This window comes from Mesoplodon bidens (genome assembly GCF_964165515.1).
Source record: "Mesoplodon bidens genome assembly, chromosome: 2".
Taxonomy (NCBI): Eukaryota; Metazoa; Chordata; class Mammalia; order Artiodactyla; family Ziphiidae; genus Mesoplodon; species Mesoplodon bidens.
This window is the reverse complement of record NC_138177.1, coordinates 104,411,889-104,434,677: the sequence shown is the minus strand read 5'-3', so window position 1 is coordinate 104,434,677 and position 22,789 is coordinate 104,411,889. Positions and strand designations below refer to the sequence as shown.

The window sequence follows — 22,789 nt, the reverse complement described above, 5'->3', positions numbered from 1 at the left end:
CACGCAGCGACAAAGACCCAACTCAGCCAAAAAAACAATAAAGAAAAAAATTGGTTTTATGATCTAGAATGTAGAATGTAGTCTGTCTTGATGAATGTTCCATGTGACCTTCAGTAGGCTATGCACTCTGTTGTTGGATGAAGTAGTCTAAGATGTCCATGCTATTTAGTTGATTGATGGCGCTGCTGAGTTCAATTGTGTCCTCACTGTCTGCTGAATGTGTCCATTTCTGATAGAGGGGTATTAAAGTCTCCAGCTGTGATAATGTATTCATCTATTTCTCCCTGCATTCTATCAGTTTTTGCCTCATGTAGTTTGATGCCCTGTTTTAGGTGCATACATATTAAGGATTGGTATGTCTTCTTAACGAACTGATCCCTCTATCATTATGTAATTCCCCTCGCTCTTTATCCCTGAAAATATTCCTTGGTCTGAAACCTGCTGTCTGAAATTAATATAGCTATTCCTGCTTTAATTAGTGTTAGGAATGTTGTACCTTTTATATCTTTCTCCATCCATTTATTTATTTATTTATTTTGGCTGCGTTGGGTCTTCATTGCCGGGCACGGGCTTTCTCTAGTTGCAGCAAGTGGGGGCTACTCTTCATTGTGGTGCACAGGTTTCTCATTGCGGTGGCTTCTCTTGTTGTGGAGCACAGGCTCTAGGTGCGCGGGCTTCAGTAGTTATGGCTTGCGGGTTCTAGAGCGCAGGCTCAGTAGTTGTGGCGCACAGGCATAGTTGCTCTGCAGCATGTGGGATCCTTCCCGGACCAGGGCTCAAACCCGTGTCCCCTGCATTGGCAGGCAGATTCTTAACCACTGTGCCACCAGGGAAGCCCACTCCATCCATTTACTTTTAATCTATGTTTTTTTTTAATTGAGGTATAGTTGATTTACAATATTATATGAGTTCCAGGTATACAACAATGATTCACAATTTTTAAAGGTTATACCCCACTTAGTTATTATAAAATATTGGCTATATTCATCCACTGTGCTGTATAATATATCCCTGTAGCTTATTTACTGTACACATAGTAGTCTGTACCTCTTAATCCCCTATCTGTATGTGTCTTTATATTTTAAGGGGATTTCCTGTAGACAACATAGTTGAATCTTGTTTTTTGATCCAGTCTACCAGTCTTTGTCTTTTAATTTGTGGATTTAGACCACTGATGTTCAAAGTGATTATTGACATAGTTGGAGTAACATCTACCAAATTTGTTACTGTTTCCTATTTGTTGCCCTTCCTTGTTCTTTGTTCCTATTTTTGTCTTCCACTCTTTTTCTGCCTTCCATGGTTTTAAGAGATTTTATATGATTCTATTTTCTCTCCTTTCTTAGTATATTGGTTATACTTTTTTTTTTTTACACTTTTCCTAGTGGTTGCCTTAGAGTCTGCAATATACAATTACAGGTAATCCAATTCCACTTTCAAATAACCCTACACCACTTCATGGGTAGTGTAAGTACCTTATAGTAACAAAATAATCATATATTCTCCCCCCTGTGCCCTTGTTTCATTGGTGTTATTCATTGAACTTATACATAGCACACATATATACATAAGTATACATAATGAAATACATTGTTGACATTATTATCTTGAACAAACTTATCTATTAGATGAGAACAAAAAAACTAAAGTTTTTACTTTACCATCACTTATTCCTTTTTCCCATTTCCTTACTCTTCCTTACTTTACGTAAGGAAGTAACGTATGAGTTTCTGACCTATATTACGTCCCTTCTCTCTAAAGAACTTATTTTAACTTTTCTTGCAAGGCAGGTCTACTGGCAACAAATTCTCTCAATTTTTGTTTGACTGAGAAAGTCTTTATTTCTCCCTCACTTTTGAAGGATAATACTGCAAGGCACAGATTTCTAGGCTGGTGTTTTTTTCTCTTCTCAGCACTTTAAGTATTTCACTCTACTCTCTTCTTGCTCACATGGCTTTTGAGAAGTTGGGTGTAACTCTTATAATTGCTTCTCTATAGGTAAGGTGTTTTTTCCCCTCTGGCTTCTTTCAGGATTTTTTTTTTAATCTTTGATTTTCTGTAGTTTGAAAATGGTGTGCCTAGGTGCAGTTTTTTGGGCACTCACCCTGCTTGGTTCTCTCTGAGCTTCCTGGATCTATGATTTGGTATCTGACATTAATTTGGGGCAATTCTCAGTCATTATTGTTTCAACTATTTCTTGTGTTCTTTTCTTTCTTCTCCTTCTGGAATTCCCATTACATATGTATTACACCTTTTGTAGTTGTCCCACAGTTTTTGGATATTCTGTTCTGTTTTTTCAGTCTTTTTTCCTCTTTGCCTCTCAGTTTTGGTGGTTTCTATCTAGCTATTCTTAAGCTCAGAGATTCTTTCCTGAGGCATATCCAGTCTACTAATAAGCCCAACCAAAGGCATTCTTCATTTCTGTTACAATGTTTTTGATCTCTAGCATTTCTTTTTGGTTCTTTCTTAGAATTTCCACCCTCTGCTAACATTGCCCATCTGCTCTTGTCAGCTACCTACTTTATCCATTAGAGCCCTTAGCATCTTAATCATAATTGCTTTAAATTCTTCTTTTGTCTGATAATTCCAACATCCCTACCATATCTGCGTCTGGTTCTGATGCTTGCTCTCTCTCTTCAAACTGTTTTTTGTCTTTTAGTATGCCTTGTAATTTTTTTTTGATAGTTATGATGTACTGGGTAAAGGAACTACTGTAAATAGGCCTTTAATAATGTGGCAGTAAGATGTGGAGGGCAGGGAAGCATTTTATAGTCCTATGATTAGATCTTAAGTCTTTCAGTGAGCCTGTATCTCTAAACTCTGAACTTTACATGTGCTTCTCAGTCATCAGCCTCTCCCATCACTCCACTCCCCTCCTGTGGCACAAAATGGCTATACTAGCCCAGAATTGCTTATTTCCCCCAGGTCAGTTAGGCTCTGATCAAACCCCAGCAGGTGAGGCTCTGGTTAAGTAGTTTCTCCTAAGGGCAGACCTTGTTAAGAACAGAATACTCTGGAGTATTTCAAAATACTTCCTTTTCCTTCCCACAGCTGGACGCAAGAGGGGATTTTTCTCTGATATTCATAATGAGAACGTGGCCAAGTTCCTGGAGGCAAAATTCACAAAAGCGTGTGGGCATCCAATGACTGGGTCCCCCTGGAGTTTTTATCTCTCAGACTTGTGCACACTGAGCCTGCGGCAATTCATCAGTAGTTCGGGTTTCCCTTCCCTACCACCGGTTCCCACAGTGGTTTCAACTCACGGGTTACTCTCCACTACGTTGTAATTCTCTGTATCTGCCGTCTGCCTTTCCAATTCAGGGGGCAGTGCTTTGTCCTGTGACCTCACCTCCCTGCTGAATCTAAGAACTGTTGATTTTTCAGTTTGTTCAGCTTTTTTACCTGTTGTTAACAGGAAGTGGCAACTTCCATGTTGGACTAGAAACTGGAAGTTGTAACTTTGTTTTAAAAAGATGGTTAGGAAGATAATAAGGCAGACCACATGCAGAAGGCTAATGCAGCAAAAAATGAAAAAACTCAAATTATATATAAATTCTTATTAGAACAAAGATATAAGCAAGAAGAGAATAGAAGAAAATACATTAAAATTAAAAACCAAGTAACTCAGTGTTATAGTAGTGAATTTGGGGATGGGAAGAATCCCTTCTTTTTCCGATTATCTCCAATTTGGTTATAGTAAAAACTGTAAAATTAAGGAATGATACATACATCCAAAAAAAAGTGAAAGATGATCAAGAAGAAATAAAGGATAAGAGAAAGAAAAGAATACTATATAGTAAGCCAAAGAAGATAAATATTTTCTGACTTGATTTTGGTATGTATGTATGTATGTATGTATGTATGTATGTATGTATGTATGTATGTATGTATGTATTTCTGCATTGGGTCTTCATTGCTGCACGCAGGCTTTCTCTAGTTGTGGCAAGCAGGGGCTACTCTTCGTAGCGGTGCATGTGCTTCTCATTGCAGTGGCTTCTCTTGTGGCGGAGCACAGGCTCTAGGCGCACGGGCTTCAGTAGTTGTGGCTCGTGGGCTCTAGAGCACAGGCTCAGTAGTTGTGGTGCACAGGCTTACTTGCTCCACAGCATGTGGGATCTTCCCAGACCACGGATCGAACCCATGTCCCCTGCACTGGCAGGAGGATCCTTAACCACTGTGCCACCAGGGAAGTCCCCTGATTTTGTTCTTAAAATAAGTTTTATTTATGGATATTTTCCTTATAAGTGATCCATATTTATGGAAAAAAGGGAAGAAAAAAGAAAATCATGAAGAAAAATGAATCATCCATAAACTCACCACTCAATCAGTGCTGGTCTTTTTTTTCAAAAACAATAGAGCATGAACAAGGGAAGCATGAATGAGCAAGACCTCAGCCTCACTTAGAAGTAAAACTGTGAACTAGCCACAAGCCTCTTGCAGGTTCCAAACAGCCTGTTTCCTAATTGGGGTAAAATACATAGAACATAAAAACCTGCCATTGTAACAATTTTTAAGTGTACAATTCGTTGGAATTAATTACATTCACAGTGATGTACAACCATCACCACTGTCTATTTCCAAAACATTTTCATCACCCCAAACAGAAACTATACATCCATTCCTTTCTCCACAGCCTCAGGTAACCTCTAAACTACTTTCTGATTTTTATGAATTTGCCTATTCTAGACTTATAAGTAGAATCATACATACAGTATTTGTCCTTTTGTGTCATGGCTTATTTCATTCAGCATAATGTTTTCAATGTTCATCCACACTGCAGTATGTATCGAACTTCATTCCTTTTTATGGCTAAATAAGATTCCATTTATACATATACTTCTCACGTTCTTCAAAGGGCTAGAAACTCTGAGCCCATGAAAAACTTGGTATATTTATGGCTAGAAGATAGAAAGGAAAAAAAGAAGGAAGGAAGAATCTGATGTTTATCCATTCATCTGTTGATGGACATTCTGGGTTGTTGCCAACTTTTGGCTACTGTGAATAATGCTGCTATGAACACTGGCATAAAAATGCCAAATAGACTTTTAATAGTTTGCTCTGGCTGGAAAGCCAGAAAAGGACTATAAAGAAAAACAGCAACAGAAGCTGCCAAAAGCAATTACCACAACAGAACAGAATATAAGACATTAACTTCATGGGTTTTCCGTGCGGCATGCGGGATCTTGGTTCCCCCACCAGGGATCGAACCCGTGCCCCCTGCAGTGGAAGCGCAGAGTCTTAACCACTGGACCGCCGGGGAAGTCCCAACTTTATGGTTTTAAAATTATTTATACTTCTGATTTTTCCAAATTTTAGAGTCCTTCATCATGACAGACTTTATATGTTCTAATCTGAAAAATATACAAGAAGGAGATAAAAGGGAGAAAGCAGCAATGCTTAAGTAACATATTAACAAATCATTACTAAGGTCAGGATTGCAGGTTAGGAGCAATACTGAGAAGGGAGCAGAGTTATAGCCTGAAACAGCATCTTCTTTTTGTTCTGACCAAAGAGAAGGTATTACTTTGCCCTCCATAATGCCTAGCACAGTACCCAGTGTATTCTAGAAACTCAACAAAAGTTGGCTGAAAAAAATAGATGGATAATTCTATAGATATCTGAGTTCTTCCAACTACATCATATTTTTTAAACTATTTATACTTAGTCTGAAACAGATTATTAGGAGCATCTCAAGTTTCACAGTAAGTTTTATACGAACCCATAAATTTATGGGGAAATTGGCCAGTAGATGAGTGACAGGAAATTGTATCTCTGGGACCATTATTTAAACTACAACTCTGACTGATTACACAAGATTACAAGCCCAGAACTCACCAACTTACATCATCATACTTTTTTAGTGGCTATTTGCCTAAGTGTTTGTAATGCCAAATGGGTCCAGAGAGATCTTTCCTTATTTTCTTCCAAAATAAATAGCAAACATATCAAACTTAGCAGTATATCCAAAATATACGATCAAATTTCAAAATGGTCTATGCCAATATAAATATAAAAAATAATTATCTGTACCCACCGTTACTTCAACATTCTTCAAGGTGTTGGAAATTTTGAACCCATAAAAATCTTGGTATACAACTGAATAAACATGTAGAAAGCAAAAAAAAAAAAAATTATTTATACTCAACGTTGTCCCAGTAGGATTTAAGCTTGGGGCAAATGTAATATCTATCTTCAATCTTTTAAGCAGGTTATAAGGAAGTGTTATTCCAACTCTCCAAATGTGGGAATAAACAACATTATTATATAAATAGCAATGTCTTGCATGTTTTGAGTATTATCAATAAATATGGAGTGTGGATTTTAAAATACAGTCTATAAACATCCTCAAAGAAGAACTGCAAATTATGTCTTTCACTTTTTAAGTTAACAGTTGTCAGATGGAAGAAGAGAAAGATACAGAGCACTGGCTTCAACAGGAATAGAAAGAACAGCAAACAGGAATTACACTGAAAGGGAAAAAAACAGGAAATAAGGGTAACACTGCTGACAAGTCTTTTTCCTTTAGATGTCTATATAACAAATTTCTCTGAGTTAATTTATTTTCTATAGGCATACAGCATATATTCATCTCTCTCTGATCCTTCCTACCTCTAGAGCAAAATTTCAGAAAAGGAAAACTTGCAACTAACACAACACTGTAAATTAACTACACTTTAATTTAAAAAAAAAAGAAAAGGAAAACTTTGTACACAGTGATATACTATTCCTGCTGCTACCACCATCATGTACTGTAAGTTTTACTATGTACAAGGCACTGCGACAAGACTTACATTCATTATCTTATTTAATCCTCACAATAATCCTGAGACAGATTTTACTGAAGTTTATAGAGGTTAAACAACTTGCCCAAGAATCCATTAGCTAATAAATGATGGAACCAGGATACTAAACAGTCAGCCCTAAAACAAAAACATCCTGACAAGTATAAATCATTGATAGGAAGGTGAGCTAAAACAGAAGAACACAAAAGTAAAAACACAGAACGTCAGAACATGTCGTGACTCTAAGGATTTTGACAGACAGATAGGACCTGCCCAAAACCAATCTGATTACCTACTTAAGCAATTCAATTAACTAAAATATTGAGATGAAAATTATATTTGAAAATGAAGGACTTCCCTGGTGACGCAGTGGTTAAGAATCTGCCTGCCAATGCAGGGGACACGAGTTCGATCCCTGGTCCAGGAAGATCCCACATGCCGCGCAGCAACTAAGCCTGTGTGCCACAACTACTGAGCCTGTGCTCTTGAGCCCGAGAGCCACAACTACTGAGCCTGCGCTCTTGAGCCCAAGAGCCACAACTACTGAAGCCAGCGCGCCTACAGCCCGTGCTCCACTACAAGAGAAGCCACTGCAATGAGAAGGCCGCGCACCGCAACAAAGAGTAGCCCCCACTCGCCACAACTAAAGAAAGCCCCTGTGCAGCAACGAAGACCCAACACAGCCAAAAATAAGTAAATAAACAAATAAATTTATTTTAAAATTTGATAATTTGAGCTGCACCTAAAATTGCTATAGCCAAGGTGTTCAAGTTCATGAATAAGGAGCTAATAAGCCTGTACCCTGACCTCAACCTTCCACTGTTCCAAAGACAAAACTGTTTAAAAAAAAAAAAAAAAAAAGGCATATCTACACAACTTTTTCCTGGCAGCAGCGAGAGTACTAAAATACCTGTTTCCTTAGGTCTTAATCTAGTCCAAAAAAGGCACAAATTCTGAACAAGTACCTCTTAAAATATATCACATATTACACAAATTTTTAATTTAATATACACAATATATCAAGCACTGTGTCAAGAAGTGTGTTAAGCACCATCACCCCACACCCAGTGTGAAATAAAAATGAACTGCCACAGTTCTGAAAAATCCTAAAATGTCAATAGGAATCTTCACCATAACTCTCCAAATAGGTAAATAATGCACAGATCATGGCAAGGCCTTAAAAACTGTATTTTAAATTGTCATTTTAATTAATTTAATTACACTGATACTGGTGAAAGAAGAGTGATGAAATTAAGAGGTGGAAAATGTATGTTAATTGGAATTGGATAGAAGGACACATGAAAACTGAGGAAATCCTGGCAGAAATATATTATCAATGAAATAATAATTTTTTGAAAGGTCCTCAGCATCTCCGCAAGGTAAAGTACCATGTTCTTTTGACAAGGTGCATAAGGCCTTCACAAGTTATTTAAATTTTTTAAACCTTGTTTCCTTGTCAGGAACTTAAAAAAAGGTTGGAGTGAATGATACCTCTAATGTTTTCCTGTTGTGACACTGTAGAGTCAAGAGAAAATTGACAAACTCATATAAGCAGATTTTTATGCAATGATTAGTTTCAATAATAACAGGGGGGGAGGAGTCCTCAAAATGTTGCACTAGAAAACTAAGGTCTCATTCCCTGAACCTCATATACTCATATACTATGAGGCTACAGGAATAATCAGAAACCAACAAAATGAAAGTACATTAGCAAGACTAAATTAACACAGGTACACAATAACTTTGGACTTTAACAAAATGCCAAAGAAGCATTTAGAACTACAAGAGTTTTGTGTTTTTTTTAATCTGATAATATTAAAGAAAACGAAAATGTAATAAACTTAACTACTGCCTATATCCACACCTCTCTAGTCTCACCTGCCACAGGTAAGTGGGTCTTCTGTCTAAAGTCAGAAGACAGGCCTCGTGCTCTGTGAATTATCCTGGAACTCAGGTGGTCTCTCTCTTCTTCCCAGTCTCTGCTCTCAACTTTTAAACAGGCTGCTCTGCCATATTTAGCGCTCTCGCTGGATCTTACATCCCACTAAGTACCCCCTGTCTCACAGTATCGTCCCTCCCCCATAGCTAAGCAACTGGACAGATATTTAGCTTTCATTCTTCCCTTCTTCATCTCCCCTTTTTCACTGCAATGTGGCTTCTACCATACCATTTTACTAAAACCACACTTACCAAGGTCACTCACCAACAGCCTCTTTGTGCTAAATCCAGTAAATGCTTCATAGTCCTTATCTTACTTACAGACCTCTCTGTAACATATGACCCATACGTACTTTTCCTTTTATTTATTTTTTATTTTTCTGATTAGCAAATACGTTAAGAATTGAAATATCACAGAAAAAAATGGAAGTTTGAGTACTCTGTAATCCCACTCTCAAAGACAGCCAATGTTAGCAGTACAGTATATATTAAGATTTCTATACATATGGTAATATACAGGTATATATGTATTTTTTTTAAGTTCACAAAAATTAGATCATACTTGGGGACCTCCCTGGTGGTCCAGCGGTTAAGACTCCATGCTTCCACTGCAGGGGGCATAGGTTCAATCCCCAGTCAGGGAATTAAGATCCTGCATGCCCCGTCTGGTGCAGCCAAAAAAAATCAGATCATACTATACATTTTTGAGAATTTAACTTAATGTACTTTGATCTTCTGTCCTTGTTAGTATTATGTGGTAGACTAATTAATGGCCTCCTAAAGAGTACATCATAAAACACAGAACCTGTGAATGTTACCTTAAATTGTAAAAAGGGACTTGGCAGAGGTGGTTAAGGGAAGGATTTTGTGATGAGGAGATTATCCTGAAGTATCTGGGTTGGGCCCATCGGAAGATGCTATGCAGTTGACTTTGAAAATGGAGGAAGGGATCAAGGAATGCAATGCAAGGAATACAAGGAATGCAACTCTAACAGCTGGAAAAGGCAAGGAAATGGATCCTATCCCAGGAACCAGCTGGGTCAATACCTTGACTTTAGCCCAGTGAAACATTTGAGACTTCTGGCCTCCATAACTGTAAGAGACTAAATTTTTGTTTTAAGCCACTAAGTTTGTACTAATTTGTTACAGCAGCAATAAAAAACTATATAATACTGTGTGTGTGTGTGTGTGTGTGTGTGTGATACCTTTCCACATTTGTCTGTTTCTCTAGAAGTTATTACACAAAGTGCAACTATTGGGTCAAATAATTTTAAAAAGTTAACCTCCAGAAAGGCTACACTTATTTTTTACTCACATTAACAACATTCAAGCCCCTCCCTCCTTTCTCAAAGTTCTATTCTTTCAGTTTGTTAAATCACTTCCCTGGTTTCCCTTCTGTGGTGGCTACTCACTCCTTCTGCTCCTTTGCAGACTTCTCTTCATCAGCTCATTTCTTACATGTCAATGGTCCCCAAAATTCCAATTCCATCCTGGGCCTTCTCCTCACTATACACAGTTATTTAATCTACTTCCTTTTACCCCAATTACTACTTACAAACAAAACAGATTTACTTCTCCCTCTTCCCTCTAAAATCTGCTCCTCCACTGTATTCTCTGTTAATGACTGGCACACCAATATCCAACAGCCTATGACAGATGCATGGGGATCACCTGACCCCTGCCTTATCCTCACCCCACATACCACAGGCTCCAGAATCTGTAAGAGTCTCTCCCTCCCTATCAATTCCTTAGAACAAGAATACATCAATTTTCAATTGTATTACTTAACTGTGTGTGTTCCCTAACTCAAGTCTCATACCCCACTGTACCAGCACAGTCTTTCTGAAACTCAATTCTGATTTGTCACTCAAGCAGACCTTTCACAGACTGCTGGTTGCAATGTAACATGATATATTCCCTTGGGAAAACTGTTTGGCAATGTCTTCTAAAGTTAAACATACATCTGCTCTATGAACCAGTAAGTCCACCACTAGTTATTTATCCAAGAGAAACGAAAATGTATGTCTATAAGAAGACTAATAGCTATGTGTTCATAACAGCTTTCATAATAGCCTAATGGGAGAATGGATAAACAAACTGTGTTATTGTTATACAATGTATTACTACACACCAGTTAAAAAGAACTACTGAAAGGCGCATTAACATGGATGAATTTCAAAACATTATGTTGAACAAAAGAAGCCAGCCAGAAAAGAATACACACTTATTCTACTATTCTATTAGGTGAAGTTCAAGAACACGAAAAACGAATCTGTGGTAAAAGATATCAGAACAGGAACTGACTAAAGGAACCATGTGGGATTACTGGGGAGGGAGAGATTAACACAGGAGTACACATTCAACAAAACTCATTCAATTGTAGAGTTAAGTTCATTTCACTATGTGTAAACTTCACCTCAAAAATTTTTAAAGCAAATATTAAAATATAAAACTTTTACTTCACTCAGCATTTTTCCATACTAATTATTTAAAAAGCCTCACACCTGTCAGAATGGCCATCACCAAAAAGTCTACAAATAACATGCTGGAGAGGGTGTGGAGAAAAGAGAACACTCCTATACTGTTGCTGGGAATGTAAATTGGTGCAGCCACTATGGAGAACAGTATGGAGGTTCCTTAAAAAACTGAAATAGAATTATCATATGAGGGACTTCCGTGGTGGCACAGTGGTTAAGACTCCATGCTCCCTATGCAGAGGGCCCGGGTTCCATCCCTGGTCAGGGAACTAAATCCCATATGCATGCCACAAATAAGAGTTTGCATGCCACAACTAAGGAGCTAGCAAGCCACAACTAAGGAGCCAGCGAGCTGCAACTAAGAGCCGGCACAACCAAATGAATAAATAAAAATTTAATTAAAAAAAAAGAATTACCATATGATCCAGCAATCCCACTTCTGGGCATATATTCAGACAAGATGAAAACTCTAATTTGAAAAGATACATGCACCCTAATGTTCACAGCAGCACTATTTACAATAACCAAGATATGGAAGCAAACTAAATGTCCATCGACAAATGGATGGATAAAGATGTGGTATACACACATACAAAGGAATATTAGCCATAAAAAAGAATAAAATAATTTACAGCAACATGGATGGACTTAGAGATAATCATAATAAGTGAAGTAAAATCAGACAAGGAAAGACAAATATCATATAATATCACTTACATGTGGAATCAAAAAAATGATACAAATGAACTTATTTACAAAACAGAAACAGACTCACAGACATAGAAAACAAACTTATGGTTACCAAAGGGGAAAGGGGTCGGGGCCTATCCCGGAGTGATAAATAGCAGTTTGGGATTAACAGATACACACTACTATATATAAAACAGATAAACTATAAAGACTGTAGAGCACAGGGGACTATATTCAATATCTTGTAATAACCTATAAAGAAAAAGAATGTGAAAAAGAATAGATTCAGTATAACTGAATCACTTTGCTGTACACCTGAAACTGACACATTGAAAATCAATCATACTTCAATTTAAACAAACAAAAAAAAACCTCAAGATTTAAGACAAATTAATCATTTAATAACCCTTTTTTTTTTTTTTTTTAATTATCACCTCACTCAGAAACAAGACTATACGGGGAATTCCCTGGTGGTCCAGTGGTTAGGACTCAGTGCTTTCACTGCCAGGGCCAGGTTCAGTCCCTGATCAGGGAACTCAGATCCCACAAGCTGAACAGTATGGCCAGAAAAAAAAAAAAGTAAAGAAACAAGACTATACCAGATGTGTGTTCCCCTGGTTTATAAATTTTGTGAAAGCAAAGATTTTTGTCTATGTAGTATTGATCACCGTTGTCTTCCCAGTACCTATCATTATGCTTGACACATAGGAGATGCTATATGTGTTACCTTTGGTGGTTCTTACTGACTTACTGACAATGTTCATAACTTCATTAAATTTCTAGATCATTTACTGACTCAGTTTTCTGATCTCGTGTGTTATAATGCTTGACAACATTTATAACCTTGTTCATCCAGCAGCAGAAAAGAAGCTTCTCCACATTATCAAAAAAGCAGCCAACCCATGGAAGGAGCAGAAAAGAAACTCATAAAATGATATCTAAGATGGGTTGTGAAGAATGAATACAAGTTTTCTTAATGCCAAAGATCTTATTCTTCCTATAACTATGATTTAATTTCCTTCTGTGACAATGTTTCCATACTAGAATGACAACAAGGAAAAGGTTTCATTAAATAGTTATAATATCCTTTGAATAGTAAAATAAAGGTTTTTAACAATGATGTGATAAAAAAAAAAAAAGCAGCCAAGTTGAGTCTTTAACTTTGTGCTCCTCTCTTACATGTATTTAAATTAAATGTTTAAAGGCATTACACTTTTCATGAGCTTATCCCCTAAGATTCATTCTCAATTTACTTCAAGGTCTACCTTCTCACCAGCAAATTCTGGCTCAGTCTTCTAAGCTATCCTGATTCTGGTATACTTGAAGATATTAAATTTTTCTTCTTTCTCTTATGTATCTCATTCAAATATCATATTATACAGTGGTTCATTCAAGTGAAACTTTTATCCAGTATCTTTTTTTTCTAATATTTATTTATGTATGTATGTATGTATGTATGTATTTATTTGGCTGCGCCGGGTCTTAGCTGCAGCACGCAGGATCTTCATTGCCATATGCGGGATCTTTAGTTGTGGCATGTGGGATCCAGTTTCCTGACCAGGGATCAAACCCAGGTCCCTGCACTGGGAGCGTGGAGTCTTAACCTCTGGACCACCAGGGAAGTTCCTATCCAGTATCTGTTAACATCGTTCTAACAAACTTACTAGCATAATTTATGAGAATGCTGGATTCTTTTTTTTTTTTTTTTTTTGCACGCAGGCCTCTCACTGTTGTGGCCTCTCCCGTTGCGGAGCACAGGTACCGGACACACAGGCTCAGTGGCCATGGCTCACAGGCTTAGCCGCTCCATGGCAGGTGGGATCTTCCCGGACGGGGGCACAAAGCCGTGTCCCCAGCATCGGCAGGCGGATTCTCAACCACTGCGCCACCAGGGAAGCCCTGGATTCATTTTTAACATAGCAAAAGATCTGTATCAGGCCAAATACAACAACTAATCATTTGAATACCAATTCAAAGGTAAGACAAAATCCCCATATTCACTTCCCTATCAGTGCTTACACTTTCTTATGAAAAACAAAAAGAGCAATGATCCATAATAAAACCATTCTGCTCCTATCTCTATCAAGGTTCCTTCCAAGAACACAGGAGCTAGCAGTTCCTTAAGGAGAGAGCCCTAATCATGAACCCAAGACACTGAATAGCAAAACCAACAATGAAGACCCAGATAATAGCCAGTTTAACCAGCTTTAGGGAACATTTTTCAAAGTACAATTGTGAGCGTTGGATTAGTACAAAGAACAATTAACGAGCACTAAACCCACATTGTCTGGCCACTGAAACAATAAACTGCCAACAGCACAGGCAGGGAATGCTCTCATGAAGTACAGAGACAGTAATAAACATCTGGAAATGGCAACAAATAAACACACCAGGCAACTTAGAATTAGGAGAAATTGGATGACCCTTTCTGAGCAAACATATGAGGCCACAGTCAACAGCTTCTAGCCACAGAACACACATTAATTAACCTACATGTTTCCAATGAGGAAGGACTACCATACCGCCAAAACAGATAGTAATAACTGCCAATGTTATCTTTAATTGATAGCTTGAATTTTATATGCAAACATATAAAGCTGTGTGCAGTGATAAGCAGACTTTTATATAACTTGTCCAAAATTAATTTGAAGAGCAACAAAGGGCTGACAGCTTTTTGTTTTGCTAAATAGGGGCATTACAGAAAATAACAAACAAAAAAACCCACTCACTATCTAGCATAAATTTCAAATGTAAAAGGATACTGTAACACAGAAAAGGATGGACACAATTTAAAGGTAAACACATAAAATTTTATAAATTTAGCCTAAGAGAAAACAAATTATATTTTTATTTCATCATGAACTTTATGATAAAAAACTCTTATCTCAAAGAGCATTTGGAAACATACTTAGTGTTTTAAAGAAAAAAGGAGTGCAAAGCATAACAAAGTTATCAGAGGAGCTTAACAGAGAGGCTTTAATGGGTGGTTCTAATTAATTTACCAGTTTACGTTAACTGTAAGATGTCTACAACTTTAGCAATACTTTTCAATTTTTTCTGGAATATAATCTTTTTCTCAAAACAAAAAATATTGGGCAGCAGAATGGTCAGTCTCCCAGCGGTGTCTGGGTAGGGTCAGCATGAGGCCGCGGGCTCCAGGGACAGTGGAAGCGGCTGCTGCCGGCTGAGCTGGGGACCTGGGACTTGAGAGTCCACACCACCCACTCAGTGGGCACTTCGGGGTGAAGCTGAGGCTCACAGAGGCTCTGCTGAGCACCTGGGGCTGCCGCCACACACAGACCTTGTTCCTGGTGTGCCTCACTTCCCAGCTGCTCAGGGCTGTTCCCGGGTAGGCTGCAGTGGGTCCTGGACTGTCTCAGGGGTGCTGGGCAGGCATGCCTCAGGCCTCGCTACAGCACGCAACCAACAGGCCCAAGTAGCGTTGCCTCCCTCCCTGGCAGACGGGTCCATCTGGAGCTTGAGGAGATGCTGCTCTTCAGGAATATATCCATCAGCCCCCTGGAGAGCTGGTTGACCTAGAGAGCTGGCTACCTCCTGCCCAGACTGGACGCGGGGGTCCCAGGGACTGTGTCTCCAGCCCAACTCTGAGTGTCCGCCCAGCCAGGTGGGGGAAGGGGTCGAGCAGTGGGGTAAGGAGGTCTGGGATGCACCCCAGATGCAGTGCAAAAACACGCTCAAGATCTGCCGGCATGGGTTTCCCTGGTGGCACAGTGCTTGAGAGTCCTCCTGCCGATGCAGGGGACACAGGCTCGTGCCCCGGTCCAGGAAGATTCCACATGCCGCAGAGCGGCTGGGCCCGTGAGCCATGGCCGCTGAGCCTGCGCGTCCGGAGCCTGTGCTCCGCGACGGGAGAGGCCACAACAGTGAGAGGCAAGGAAAATAAATAAATAAACTAAACTAAACTAAATAAATAAATAATGTTTTTAAAAAAAAAATCTGCCGGCACAAGATGAATCATCTCAAGTACCGCAAGCTGGTCAAGAGGACCCAGTACCTACTGCGGAAAGTCAAGGAAGGACGCCTGAAACGGCAGCAAATCAAGTTCAAGAGAGACCTGAAGCGCATCTGGTGGAAGGCGGGCCTGAAGGAAACCCCCACAGGCTGGCAGACCCCCAAGATCTACCTGAGGGGCAAATGCATCTCCTATCTCTCTCCCGTACCCCTATTACTGCTGATGACCTGTTGTAATAAGTATTCAGAGAACTCAGCTAAAAACAAAAAACAAAAAAACAAAAAATTCTGAGTATTACCTCCCCCCATGACAGTAGCTGGATTTAAGAATTATTGATTAAAATAACAAAACCACCACGACTTTTTGATAATTTCTGTATGTTACAAATATGCAAGATCTATTATTTGTTCTTTCAATATTAAATGTTTAACGCACATACTGATTTCCAGACCCACTGCAGAGATCCACAGCCCACTCTGTTTCTCCAGTCATTTCTGTCTTTATAGCGAGTTTCCCACTACAGAAAGTATCAAATAGCTCACTAAGCTGGCTTATCTTTAAAATCATTTCCAATCCTGAGATTTTAAGATTCTGGGACAATGCAAACTTCTCAAAAGAACTGAGAGATTTCTAGAGAAATTACAGTTTGATCCAATATTTAAGTGCTCTCCCTCCTAACATTCTATGTAGATAACGGTAAAGAAATTTTAAAAGCTACAAGCCCACAGGGAGGAGAAAATAGTGGTGGGCAGATGGCAGCACATTTTTGTATGATGAATGGAAAGCAGTTGAGGAACTTGCATGTTAAGACTGCAGACTGAACCCACACATCTAATTTTGCTCCCTCCCAAAACCCTACTAAAACAAGATAAAGAAAATGTTGCTGTTGTTTTGTTCTGTTTTTAGGACACAAAGCATAAGGATCGAGAGAATGGAAGAAACAACAGCAACAAAATTTTGGAAGCTGGAAAGATGGATGAGTGATAACTGATTTGGTCAAAGACAAATTATAAGACAGCAGTGCTGACAACTAAGAACAAACCCACTTTACACTACAGAATCCTCAAAGGGTTCAGGAACTGCCAGAACACAGAGGGGGAAGGGAGACTAAAGAAAGAAAGGATCAGGTGAAAGCTGTCGGAACAGTTAGAAACCTAGAGCCCATGCCTCTCCCGAGTTGCTGACTGACCCAACCTCAATCAGGCAGCAGGTTAGAGATTTATTCTCTAAAAAGGGTAAATCACACATGGTGGATGATAAAGGTATCCTAACAAAAAGAGGCAAATGATATGTCCCTTCATATTAAATGCTCTATGGCTCATTACCCAGCCCTCTTTTCCTGAGTTCCCAGACCACCGGCGACTAGACCTCTGGCCTCCAAGCAGAAAACTGGGATACTCTCTGGGAAATCTGACCAGGCCAAACAGAAGGACAGACACTGGAGAGAGCCTCAAACAGCCCACCCAAACCAATGATTTCAATCCTGACCACACACTGGAATCACCTGGGCAACTTTAGAAAATACTGGTGCTAATCTATGCAGACAGAAATCAGAATAGTGGTTGCCTCTAGGCAAGGAGTGGGGAAGATAGAAGGGATATGAAGGAATTTTTTAGGGGTTTCACTATGCTCTGTACCTTGTGTTCATTACACAGGTGTACACACAGCAAAATCATCAAACTATACACTTAAAATCTATATACTTTACTGTGTGCAATCACACTTAAATTTTTTAAAAATACTGCTACCTGATGTATTTGGTCCCTCAGTCACAAGCAAACAACCAAGGAGGATTATCAGAGCTCTGAAGAGGGCCTCTACTGCTGAGACTATACCAAACAGAAAAAAAGTAACTTGGAGGAAACAAGCTATGCAAGGAAAAAGAAAGCTTAAAGAAACTGTATTTAACAATCTCAGGTAGGTAAGAGAGATATGGCATCTATGAAACAAGAAAAGAGACTTTTTCTTGTTTCATAGATGCCATAAGTAACTGAGGAATAAGTAACTGAGTAGAGGATGGGAAGCTAAACCTACAGGCCTGCACAAGGGAATATGGTCAACGGGCTGATGTGCCTTGCTCACAAAGCCCCAGAAAGGCTCAGCCCTTGAGAGTCTCGAGGGATATAGTCAGTGGGGAAGAAGTATGGGGCTGAAGAGCAGGTTAGTGGTTTAAAGTCTGGTAAAAAAAAAAAAAAAAAAAAAAAAAAAAGTCTGTACATGAACCTCGAGTTTCCCTTCTCCACTATTCACATCCTCTCATAAATTTATTCTCTGGAAACAGTGACTTGGAGAGACTCCAGACTCAAGAAGAGTGGAGCGAGGCTCAAGGCTGAAAGCCAAGGAATAAAGCAGAAGTATGCGCGGTAATAGCAGCCCTCACCCACAGCCCAATTCCTCCCTGCCAATCTCAGAAAACCGGGAGCCAGGCACAGTACGTGCCCCACACTTGAATTCAAATGCCCCTTTTGCATTCAGCCAAACCAATTTTCATCACAGCACTTCTAGTGGAGGATAAAGGTCTTCTGAATTTCTACAACTCCTCTTAGACTCTCAACTTCTTAAAGGCAGGGGCAGCATCTTAATCAGCTTCATATCCCCAGAGCCTAACACAGTTACACTTTATGTTAAACACTCTATAAATCTTTAATTGGTCCCAGACACTGGAGATAACATGCAAGAAGAGATTTAAAAACCTTGGAAAACTAGAGCATACAAGGTGTAATTTGGACTAGGTCTTGAAGGGACATTAAAGATTTAGGATTTATTGATGAAATGACGTCTGGGATTTGTTTTAAAATAATCCCAGAGCCACCCTCCCCACCCCCAAAAATCAACTGTATTTCTATATACTGGCCACAAATGTTTTAAAATATCACTTACAATAGTATTTTAAAAATCAAATACCTAAGAATAAATAAGATGTGGGACTTTCTTGGTGGCACAGTGCTTAAGAATCCGCCTGCCAATGCAGGGGAAACGGGTTCGAGCCCTGGTCCGGGAAGATCCCTCATGCCGCAGAACAACTAAGCCCGTGCGCCACAACTACTGAGCCTGCGTTCTAGAGCCCATGAGCCACAACTACTGAGCCCGCACGCCTAGAGCCTGTGCTCCGCAACAAGAGACGCCACCGCAATGAGAAGACTGCACACCACAACATAGAGTAGCCCCCACTTGCGGCAACTAGAGAAAGCCCATGTGCAGCAATGAAGACCCAATGCAGCCAAAAATAAATAAATAAATTTAAAAAAAGATGTGGAAGACTTTTATACAGAAAACTACAAAATATTAAAGAAATTTTAAAAGACATAAATAAGTGGAGAAATATACCATGTTCATAAACTGGAAAACTCAATATTGTTAAGATGTCAATTCTCTATTTCCAAAATTTGTAGCAATGGACAAGATTCTGAAATTTATGTGGAAACTCTAAGAACCAAGAACTGCCCAGACAATCTTAAAGAACAAAATAGGAACAACCATTGGGACTTCCCTGGTGGTCAAGTGGTTAAGAATCCACCTTCCGATGCAGGGGATGTGGGTTCGATCCCTGATCGGGGAACTAAGATCCCACATGGCCACAGGGCAACTAAACCCACGCACCACACCTAGAGAGAAGCCCACAGCGAGGAGCCAGCGCGCGGAAACTAACACCCAGCATAACCAAAAAACAAAAACAAAAAATAAGAACAACAGATATCAGAGCTTATTATAAAGTTACATCAGTTGATAGTGATATTGGTGCAGGGATAACAAATAGACTAATGAAAGTCCAGAAACAGATCCACACATATACAGTCACCTGATTTATGAAAAAGTGTCACACAGTGCAGAAGCGCAAGGATGGTATATTCAGTAAATGGTGCTGGGTCAAATAGATACCCACATGGTATAAAGTGAATCTGGACCCCTACAATCCATCTGGAATTTATTGTAAATTGTACATCTTAAATACGAAAAGTAAAACAAAATAAAACTTCTGTACGGTAACATGGGGAAATATCTCCATATTCTTAGGCTAGGCAAAGATTTCTTCAATAGGGCACAAAAAGCAGTAATCATAAAGCGAAGGATTAAGTATATTTCATTAAAATTAACAATTTCCATTCATCAAAAAAAAGGCCTTAAAAGAGTGAAAAGGCAACATACAGAGTGGAAAAAGATTAAGTCCAGAAAGGACTCATGGAAGATAGATGTGTATACACACACACACACAAATACACACACAGAACTCATATCCAGAATAAAGAATTACAGACCAATTAAAAAAAATAATAGTGAGACTTAACAGGCACTTCATAAAAGATGACATATAAATGGCCAACAAAAGATACCCAACCACAATCCTCATTAAAATGTAAATAAGACCACACATATATTACTACACTTTTACCAAAATAGCAAAAATTTTTAAAACTGACAAGCATTAGCAAGGATATGAGGTAAATGGAATACCATTCCCTGATAATTGGTAGAACACTTTGGGAAAATGTTCAACTGTATCTAATGCTAAAGTTTTATCATTTACATACCTCATAAACCAAGAGTTCCACTCCTAGATATAAACCTCAACCTAGCAATGTTCTGTTTCTTGATCTGTGATAGTATACTCAGTAAAAATTCTTTACCTGCATACTCAAGATTGTGCACTTTTTAAAATATATCATATTACAATAAGTTTTCTAAGATTTCTTTGACACAAATTTCTCAGAGACATTAACACTAGCATTTTAGAATAGAAAAGGAGCTTCTGGTAAACAGCCGAAAGTTTATTAATAACATTTTTAAAAAACAAAACAAAAAAGCTGCTAACACATTTCAACCCAGAACAAAGGTAAAAACTATGAACAGATAACTTTTCTTGATCTTCACGAAGTACCGGATTTCTTTCAGCAATAAAAGGAGTCTGTTATTCTAGGAGTCTGTTATCCTACACTGTAACCCAAAGAAATCTCTGCAAGAAAATGCTACTTTTTGAAATCACCTCTAACAACAACAGATAGGAAAGTGAAGAAACCATTCCAAAAGTTTTGGTTAACTCTTCGGTGAGAGAATGCCAGCTGAGTTGATCTGTGTAGCCCAAAAGACAAAAATAAAGCCACAAAGAAATCACAGCAACTCTAAAGCAAACACCAACACCACAATCCAACCTACCGGAAATTCTGTGGTTAATTTGAGGCTTGCCCCGCTAGTCATAAGGTGATTCAGTGATGGCTACAAACGCTCCGCAAGTGCATCCTTGGGCGTCATCTAGCACACCTGGCTCGCCCATCACCTGCCTGGAGACACGGCCTTACGCAGAATCCCAGAGGCCAAATAAAGACGCCAACTTTGCAAGAGGCGCGGACGGTCTCGCCCCGTCAGGTCACCGAGAAGGAACAGACTCCTGGCCTCGAGGGCGGGGGTGAAGAGTCAGTATTCCCCCACAGGATTTACGAGGAAGCACTCCCGAAGCTGCCTAGTCCCTCCACCACCCCGGGACTCCACTGGAAGTCCCGCGGGCGAGTTTCTTCCCCAGCGCCCACGGCAGGAGTGTCGCGGCGACCACAGGGAACTTAGGCCCCGGGGGGCCGGGCGCGCCCGCCCCGCTCGCGCCGCAAATTTGGTTGGCGGCCCCCACTCGCCGCGCCTCGGCCCGGCTGTGCGCCCCACGGAACCCGGGCTCGCGGCCCGCCCGGCCTGGCGCGGCGCCCCTCACCTTGGAAACGTTGGGTGGACTCCGCCGTAAACATTAACTTCCCATCCAGCCGGCAGCCGCGCCGCCGCGTCTCAGCGCCTCGGCCTCTCTACCGGCTCCGCCGGCCGCCGTCCGCGCCCCCTCTTGAGCGCCGCGCTCACTCAGGAGCTCGGGGCCGCCTCAGACGCTGACCCACTCCCCCCTCGCCGCCGCGGTTTCAACTACCACTCAACCCCTACTGTGCCCGCCACCGGCTCCTCCCGGGTCCGGCCCGGCCGCGTCAGGAAGGCTCAAGGCGCAGGCGCGGCAGGGTCTTAAAGAGACCGGGCCGCCCTACCGCATAATGGGTTCGACCAGGTTAGGGGACGGGTGGGCCGGCTGAGAAAAGGAGAAGCCGAAGGGATTGGACCGTGGGGAACGGAGGCGGGGAACTCCCGCTTGTTCCTCCGCCTCTCTTTCAAAGCTCCAGCGGTCGGACCCACAAATTGCTGACTTCCCCAGTCTCTGGAACCGCCCCTTGCCTGTAAGAGCTGCACCAGACCCTCCCCCCGCCCCGAAGCGACCCCGCGCTTAAGGCTGCGGGCCTCCCTTTGCTGCACTGCTTATGCGCATGTCTCCAGGTCGCGGCCAGGGGATGCAGACGCGCAAGCTTCGAAAGGCCGTCCGTGCTTCCCCGAGAGGTGACCTGGTAACTCTCAAAAACAATAATTAACGTGTAAATGGCACTTGTGATTGCAAATCACTCTACCATCAGTCGTCTCGACACATTGGATTTATGCGGAGTCCGGCAGGGACATGGGCACAAATATGTGAGGTCCAGCCGGGCAGTCATCCAATATCAACGAAGAAATTCTTAGAAGGAAAGTACTTAAGAACAGAAACAACCTACTAATTCCAGTCTAATCCCAGGGAAAACAGGCAAAAAATAACAATAATAATAACAAAGGCAATGTAAATTACTTTCATTATACATTTAGAAGTGACAAAATGATAGTAATTAGCACAAAAAAATTGCCTAGAAATTAGATAGCCCTGGTTATTTCCTAATTTAAATTTATAATCTCCAGAAGGGGTTCCACTGTAATAAGCATTTCAGAAAAAGAAAAATTCTCAATTTTTTTAAAAAACAAGATTAAGAAATACCAGAAAATAGGAAGTAGAGCCATGCCTTCCACCCAACTAAAAACTTGAAATTGCATCTGAGGCAAAATTTTGCATAACTTCAGATTATGCCATTATTTAAAGTAATTTCAACTAA

At 40.2% G+C, this 22,789-nt stretch overlaps 1 protein-coding gene and 1 pseudogene across 10 annotated transcripts in view; one reads left to right on the top strand and one right to left on the bottom strand.

Moving 5' to 3' along the window:
- EVI5 (ecotropic viral integration site 5) overlaps nucleotides 1-21,890 on the bottom strand; it is a 250,785-nt gene extending 228,895 nt beyond the window's left edge. For 2 of the 9 annotated variants that reach the window (XM_081226566.1, XM_081226567.1), the window contains exon 1: nucleotides 21,553-21,889. The gene's annotated coding sequence lies outside the window, so the exon portion shown is untranslated. Of the gene's footprint in view, nucleotides 1-21,552 lie in introns of all 9 variants that reach the window. The other 7 variants (XM_081226571.1, XM_081226573.1, XM_081226569.1 and 4 more) reach the window with 5 other exon arrangements.
- On the top strand, nucleotides 14,988-16,253 carry LOC308612651 (small ribosomal subunit protein mS38-like; annotated as a pseudogene). The gene is made up of 3 exons: nucleotides 14,988-15,013; nucleotides 15,114-15,598; nucleotides 15,854-16,253. The product of its transcript is annotated as a small ribosomal subunit protein mS38-like (transcript).
- Nucleotides 21,891-22,789: the final 899 nt, after the last annotated feature.